General features: G+C 45.2%; 1 non-coding gene across 1 annotated transcript; it reads right to left on the reverse strand.

Moving 5' to 3' along the window:
- Positions 1-5,980: 5,980 nt before the first annotated feature.
- On the reverse strand, positions 5,981-6,057 carry Trnat-ugu (transfer RNA threonine (anticodon UGU)). Its single transcript has one exon. It is a non-coding gene; the product is annotated as a tRNA-Thr (tRNA).
- Positions 6,058-6,672: the final 615 nt, after the last annotated feature.

The following is a 6,672-nucleotide window of genomic DNA, read 5'->3' on the forward strand; positions in this document are numbered from 1 at the left end:
ACAATTCATGGAATAAATGAACAGCATACATTCGAACATCCAGTTCACTGTCGAAATTTAGAAGGATGGGAGACTGCCTTTTCTCAGACGTTTTAGTACAACGACAGGCGGGCGTCTTGGCCTCGCTGTATACCATGAGCCGACGCATACCAATTTATACCTGAATGCGGAGCGTTTGCATCATACTGCTCAGAAGTGAGCCGTTTTGGACACGTTGGTATATAGAGCAGAAACTGTTTCTGACGAGGACCACGTAAGGTCCGAGATTAACCATCTCAAGTACGTGTTCCGAAAGAACGGCTATGGTGCACGCGATATAAAGGCAGCGTTCTACAAAAAAAAAAAGGAAACCTGAGAATGCTGCACACTCACAGGATGAAACACCGATTGCGGTTCTTCCTTTTTGTGACGCTGTTTCCAGCAAAATAGGAAGATTCCTTCGTAGACGAGGTATAAAACCGACTTTTCGTCCTCCTAATAAAATTAAGGAGATGATGCCCCCTGTTAAGGACAATCTCGGCATCAACGTCCCTGGAGTTTATAATATCCCCTGTGAGTGCGGAAGCAATTCAATAGGTCTGACCATTCGTATCGTTTCCGACCGTAGTGCAGAACACCAACGCCACGCTAAAAATAGAGAACTGGAGAAATCAGCAATTACGGAGCACAGCCTCAAGAACAAACATAAAATATTATTCTATGAAACAAAAATTCTGTCCCTCGCCTCCGCGTACTGGGATTCTATTATTACGGAGGCTGTTGAAATAAGATTGAGCCAAAAGAACTTTACCCGCGACAGCGGATACCACTTGAGCTGTGCGTGGGAACGAGCGCTTGATGCAGAGAAGCAGCAGAGCCGTTCCTTCCAAGGTTTACGTTCCAACGGAAGCGGTGGCGCGACCGGCGCACACAGTGACACCGTCTGCGACAGCAGTACGTAATCGCCGACCAATCACAAGCCGACCAATCAGAAGCCGTCCACGGGCTATAAAAAAGAAGGCTACCACAGCAGCAGTGAAGACAGTCAGTTGCTCCTGACGATGACGATGGAGGTAATCGTCGAAAGCTTGAGATTTGATCCTGAACTGGAGCGGCACGAAAACCGAGAATGTTTTACATAAAAGTGCCATCGCGAAAGACTTCGTTCCCATACCCCTAAGATGTTGTAAGTCCGATGACTCGTGACCTACAAAGAAGGGAAGCTCCCCATAAGCTCAAGCAAAATTTATAGAAATACCAGTGATTTTCAATAGAAAGGCCTTGTTTAATGCTAACTAATAGCTGTGACCCAGTCAAGCGTGAAAAACTTGATACCACACGACACATATTATAGTGTCACTGGCTGTGCTGTGAAATGGTTCGATTCTTACCTAACTAACAGTAAACGAAGGGTATCGTTGCGAAATACTTGTGGAGTAGGTAGTCAGTCTTTATCTGATTGGGAATTAATTATATGTTAGTTCTGTTGCTTTTTCTTGTGTACTTTAATGACCTCTCGTCCGTTACATTGCCAGATACTAAGTTTGTTTTGTTTGCAGACATTGTAATAAGTATAAAGTCAAGTACAGATTTAGAAACGGCTCCTCATAAAATTTCAACGACATTAATAAAAGGTTTAAAAATAATTCATTTTTATTAAACTTTGCAGTTCAGAGCCTGCAAGGGATTTCCTTCCAGCATGTGTATAACACATGAATACATGCGAAGCGGGGGGTTGACGGTGTTAAATTTCTGGGATTACAACTCGATAGTAAATTCAGTTCGGAAAGGCACACCACAGAATAGCTGAAGCGCCTAAAAGTCTGTATCTGCAATGAGAATGATGTTAGTTGTAAGCGATATAAATATTAAAAAGAAAACGTGCACACTTTGCTTACTTTTATACTGTTATGTCACATGGGATAATATTCTGGGATAACTCGTCAAAGTGAGCAACAGGTTTTACAGTCTAAAAACGGGTAATAAGACTCATTTGTGGTTTAAATTCAAGAACATCATGTAGAAACCTGTTCAACTAAATGGGTATTCTAACCACTGCTTCTCAATATACACTCCTGGAAATTGAAATAAGAACACCGTGAATTCATTGTCCCAGGAAGGGGAAACTTTATTGACACATTCCTGGGGTCAGATACATCACATGATCACACTGACAGAACCACAGGCACATAGACACAGGCAACAGAGCATGCACAATGTCGGCACTAGTACAGTGTATATCCACCTTTCGCAGCAATGCAGGCTGCTATTCTCCCATGGAGACGATCTTAGAGATGCTGGATGTAGTCCTGTGGTACGGCTTGCCATGCCATTTCCACCTGGCGCCTCAGTTGGACCAGCGTTCGTGCTGGACGTGCAGACCGCGTGAGACGACGCTTCATCCAGTCCCAAACATGCTCAATGGGAGACAAATCCGGAGATCTTGTTAACCAGTGTAGTTGACTTACAGCTTCTAGAGCACGTTGGGTGGCACGGGATACATACGGACGTGCATTGTCCTGTTGGAACAGCAAGTTCCCTTGCCGGTCTAGGAATGGTAGAACGATGGGTTCGATGACGGTGTGGATGTACCGTGCACTATTCAGTGTCCCTCGACGATCACCAGAGGTGTACGGCCAGTGCAGGAGATCGCTCCCCACACCATGATGCCGGGTGTTGGCCCTGTGTGCCTCGGTCGTATGCAGTCCTGATTGTGGCGTTCACCTGCACGGCGCCAAACACGCATACGACCATCATTGGCATCAAGGCAGAAGCGACTCTCATCGCTGAAGACGACACGTCTCCATTCGTCCCTCCATTCACGCCTGTCGCGACACCACTGGAGGCGGGCTGCACGATGTTGGGGCGTGAGCGGAAGACGGCCTAACGGTGTGCGGGACCGTAGCCCAGCTTCATGGAGACTGTTGCGAATGGTCCTCGCCGATACCCCAGGAGCAACAGTGTCCCTAATTTGCTGGGAAGTGGCGGTGCGGTCCCCTACGGCACTGCGTAGGATCCTACGGTCTTGGCGTGCATTCTTGCGTCGCTGCGGTCCGGTCCCAGGTCGATGGGCACGTGCACCTTCCGCCGACCACTGGCGAAAACATCGATGTACTGTGGAGACCTCACGCCCCACGTGTTGAGCAATTCGGCGGTACGTCCACCCGGCCTCCCGCATGCCCACTATACGCCCTCGCTCAAAGTCCGTCAACTGCACATACGGTTCACGTCCACGCTGTCGCGGCATGCTACCAGTGTTAAAGACTGCGATGGAGCTTCGTATGCCACGGCAAACTGGCTGACACTGACGGCGGCGGTGCACAAATGCTGCGCAGCTAGCGCCATTCGACGGCCAACACCGCGGTTCCTGGTGTGTCCGCTGTGCCGTGCGTGTGATCATTGCTTGTACAGCCCTCTCGCAGTGTCCGGAGCAAGTATGGTGGGTCTGACACACCGGTGTCAATGTGTTCTTTTTTCCATTTCCAGGAGTGTATTTATTCCTTAATAAAATTTGTTGCAAGTAATATGTCTCTAATTCCATCCAATAGCTTAATACATAGTATCAGTACTAGGAATAAGAAAAATCTACATAAAGACCTAAAAGCCCTAACCTTCGTCCAAAAAAAGGATCCAATATTCAGATTCACACATTTTCAATAAATTGCCAGCAACCATTAAAAACTTGGTTTCAGATAAAGCACGTTTAAACAGAGTTTGAAAGATTTTTTTGATAGGCAACACCTTCAACTCTGTAGATAGTTTGTTAATTCCGTAAATATTAGCAATTACAGTTCACTGTTATGTATTCAAATATTTTGACCATCTCCTGACAAATGATCAAGGAACTGAGTATTACAGTATTTTCAAATGTTTCATGTTTTTTGTGTTATACTTTTTGACTTGTCCCACGGCCACGAGAATCATCTCATTCAAGGGTCTACGGAACGAAAAATGAATCTAATCTACTCAACATGGATATATTAATGGAGGGGACCATCTATCTACAATAGAAACATGCAGTCGCTGTAATAATCTGGTTTCCTTTGCAGGCTTTGCAGTCAGGAGAACTACAGCCTGGATATAATATCATGAACGCTGGGTCATGCCATTCTGTTTTCTCTGTCGGAATATGACTTGATTTTATTGCACCTGATGATGTAGCTAAACTGCTACAAGCCTGGTCGTCCCTATAAATAAAGGACCTACAGCTAAAACAGTCTTTTCTTTTTGAGACAGTTTGGTTTACTAGTGGAAAACATCAACGTATGATTTACCCACTCAGATAAGTAAATAAACATTTGATAAATGTATAGATATACTAAGATGGCATGTGTTCTTTCGGACATGTTGTAACGGCTCCATGTAAGCCGCTACATGGCTCGACCCCACAACTCAAGACACCTGAGTACCCTTCCGACACTCAGGGAAGAGCCTGATGATAATTAGTAAGATAGGGTTAGTTAAATATAGACGATCATTTTAATATTAGATATGGTAATTGTCTGCAAAGTGTGAATGCGAACGTATAATGAGGTATGCGTGAGATGTCGGCTGTGGGTGTGCTATAGGCATAGTGTAAGTGTAGCCAACCTCGAATCTAGTAGAGCGCGACTGCACTGGACCAGAGAGGCATAAGCTCCACGCGCGTCATTAGCGCTCGTTAGGTTGGCAAATAACCGTGTGCGGTATCTCTGAGTCCTTGCGGCCACGATGTGTGCACCCGGACGAGGGAGACCGTATCGGGGTGGTTGCTGGGAAGACCTGTGTGAGTAAGCACGCTCTGCCCTATCGCTCCGATAGTTAGCGAAGATTTAGAATTCCATGTTCACTTTGAACTTGGAAGCAGCTTCCCTGCTGAGGAAAGCCACTATGGTATTTCCTAGAATCATCTCGGTTAGGAGAGATAGGGATATGATTTCTTTTGCCAATTAATTTCATGGGAATTTGCGTTCACTGCACTTGGGAGTGAACAGGCGCTCATTGCCGAGTAATACTCAGAATTGCTCAATTTGCATTGCAGTGTGAGTGTGAAGTATATATGCAAAGTGTATTTTATTTAAATGTGTTTATTCACTACTGATTGTGGAGAGACTGGTAACACGTGGTCCGCAGACCCCGTGCATTTCTTGGTGAGAAGCTTCAGCTAGACGTAAACACATTTCGTGATCGAGCTGGATCTTCTACGTAAATTCACGCGTGTAATTTAATTGTTCCTTCACAATATCCAGCAAAACTCGCGGAGTTAGTTAAACGTGAAGACGGGACAAGCCCGAATTAAAGTTACAGTTGGAACCATGTGCTCTCTCCCAATGTTGTCCCACTTGGTGTATGGGAACCTTCCTCTTTTATCCGTTAGATAAAACGAATAGAGTGAATGTTAGTGTGTGTATGTGTGGCTAACTGATGATAGAAATGTGCAGGCGGTAGTCATTGTCGATTCACGGCACATGTTAGCCGGATGTTTAACTAAGTTTACTTAGATATTATACTATTTGTATCACGCCAGTATTCCGTGATAAGTGAGAGGAGATGGTAATGTTTATTGAATAAATGTGAGTGTGTTATTATACAAATATGTTACAGTGACTTCTTCCAGCCACACCATGTTCCCTTACCATTTCACAGAATATTTGGTATGCGTATACCTGTCTATGTCCCACTCATGGGCATATTTCATTTAATAAACTCTGTAAGGTGGTATTAAAACTTCATTATAATAATATTCTAATTTCTAACTTGATCAAAACCACTGAATAAAGCTTTAGTTTGAGTATTGATGCTTGTTGCTGCAAATGGCCGCCGGCGTCTTCTACAGTACAGGTGCCATTTATAAAATTGAGGATGCCTGCCGAGGGTGCGGAAAGCAAGTATCATGCAATGTCCGAAAGAAACAGACACTATCACTGACCAAGCAGCTCGTTAGAATGAAATTACAAAGAAATGACAACCCGTAGCTGCTTACAGGCGCTGACATACGTCGACGGGGTCAGATGAAAATGCGTGAGCCGACCGGGACTCGAACCCGGGTTCTCCTGCTTACATGGCAGACGCTCTATCCAACTGAGCCACCGAGGGCACAGAAGATAGTGTGAATTCAGGGACTTATCTGTGGCACGCCTCCCGCGAAACCCACATTCTCAACGTATTGTCCCGCACAACATTCGTAGTGGACCGCCCATTATACTCATTACTCGCGGCGAGTTGCCGATTCCCTTAAGAGTTCGGGCACTTTTTGTGCATCCGCACAGAAATAGAAGATGGTCAAGTGGCCGGTGAGCCTTATACTAAGATGGTATCTGTTCTTTCGGGCATGTAATGAGTATAATGGGCGGAGGCACTACGAATGTAGTGCGGGACAATACTTTGAGAATGTGGGTGTCGCGGGAGGCGTGCCAGAGATAAGTCACTGCAGTCACTCTATCCTCTGTGTCTTCGGTGGCTCAGATGGATAGAGCGTCTGCCATGTAACTAGGAGATCCCAGGTTCGAGTCCCGATCGGGGCACACATTTTCATCTGTCCCCGTTGCCGTATGTCAACGCCTGTAAGCATTTCATTGTAATTTAATAAATGGACAGGGGTTTACAATTGAGAAAGATAACCTAAGAACAGGTGGGTGAAAACAAGAAAAGCATAAGCATAGAATATATCGCGGATATAGCCAACAACTACAAAAATGGTTTGTGGTTTAAAGG

The sequence above is a fragment of the Schistocerca gregaria genome, chromosome 3 (genome assembly GCF_023897955.1).
Source record: "Schistocerca gregaria isolate iqSchGreg1 chromosome 3, iqSchGreg1.2, whole genome shotgun sequence".
NCBI lineage: Eukaryota > Metazoa > Arthropoda > Insecta > Orthoptera > Acrididae > Schistocerca > Schistocerca gregaria.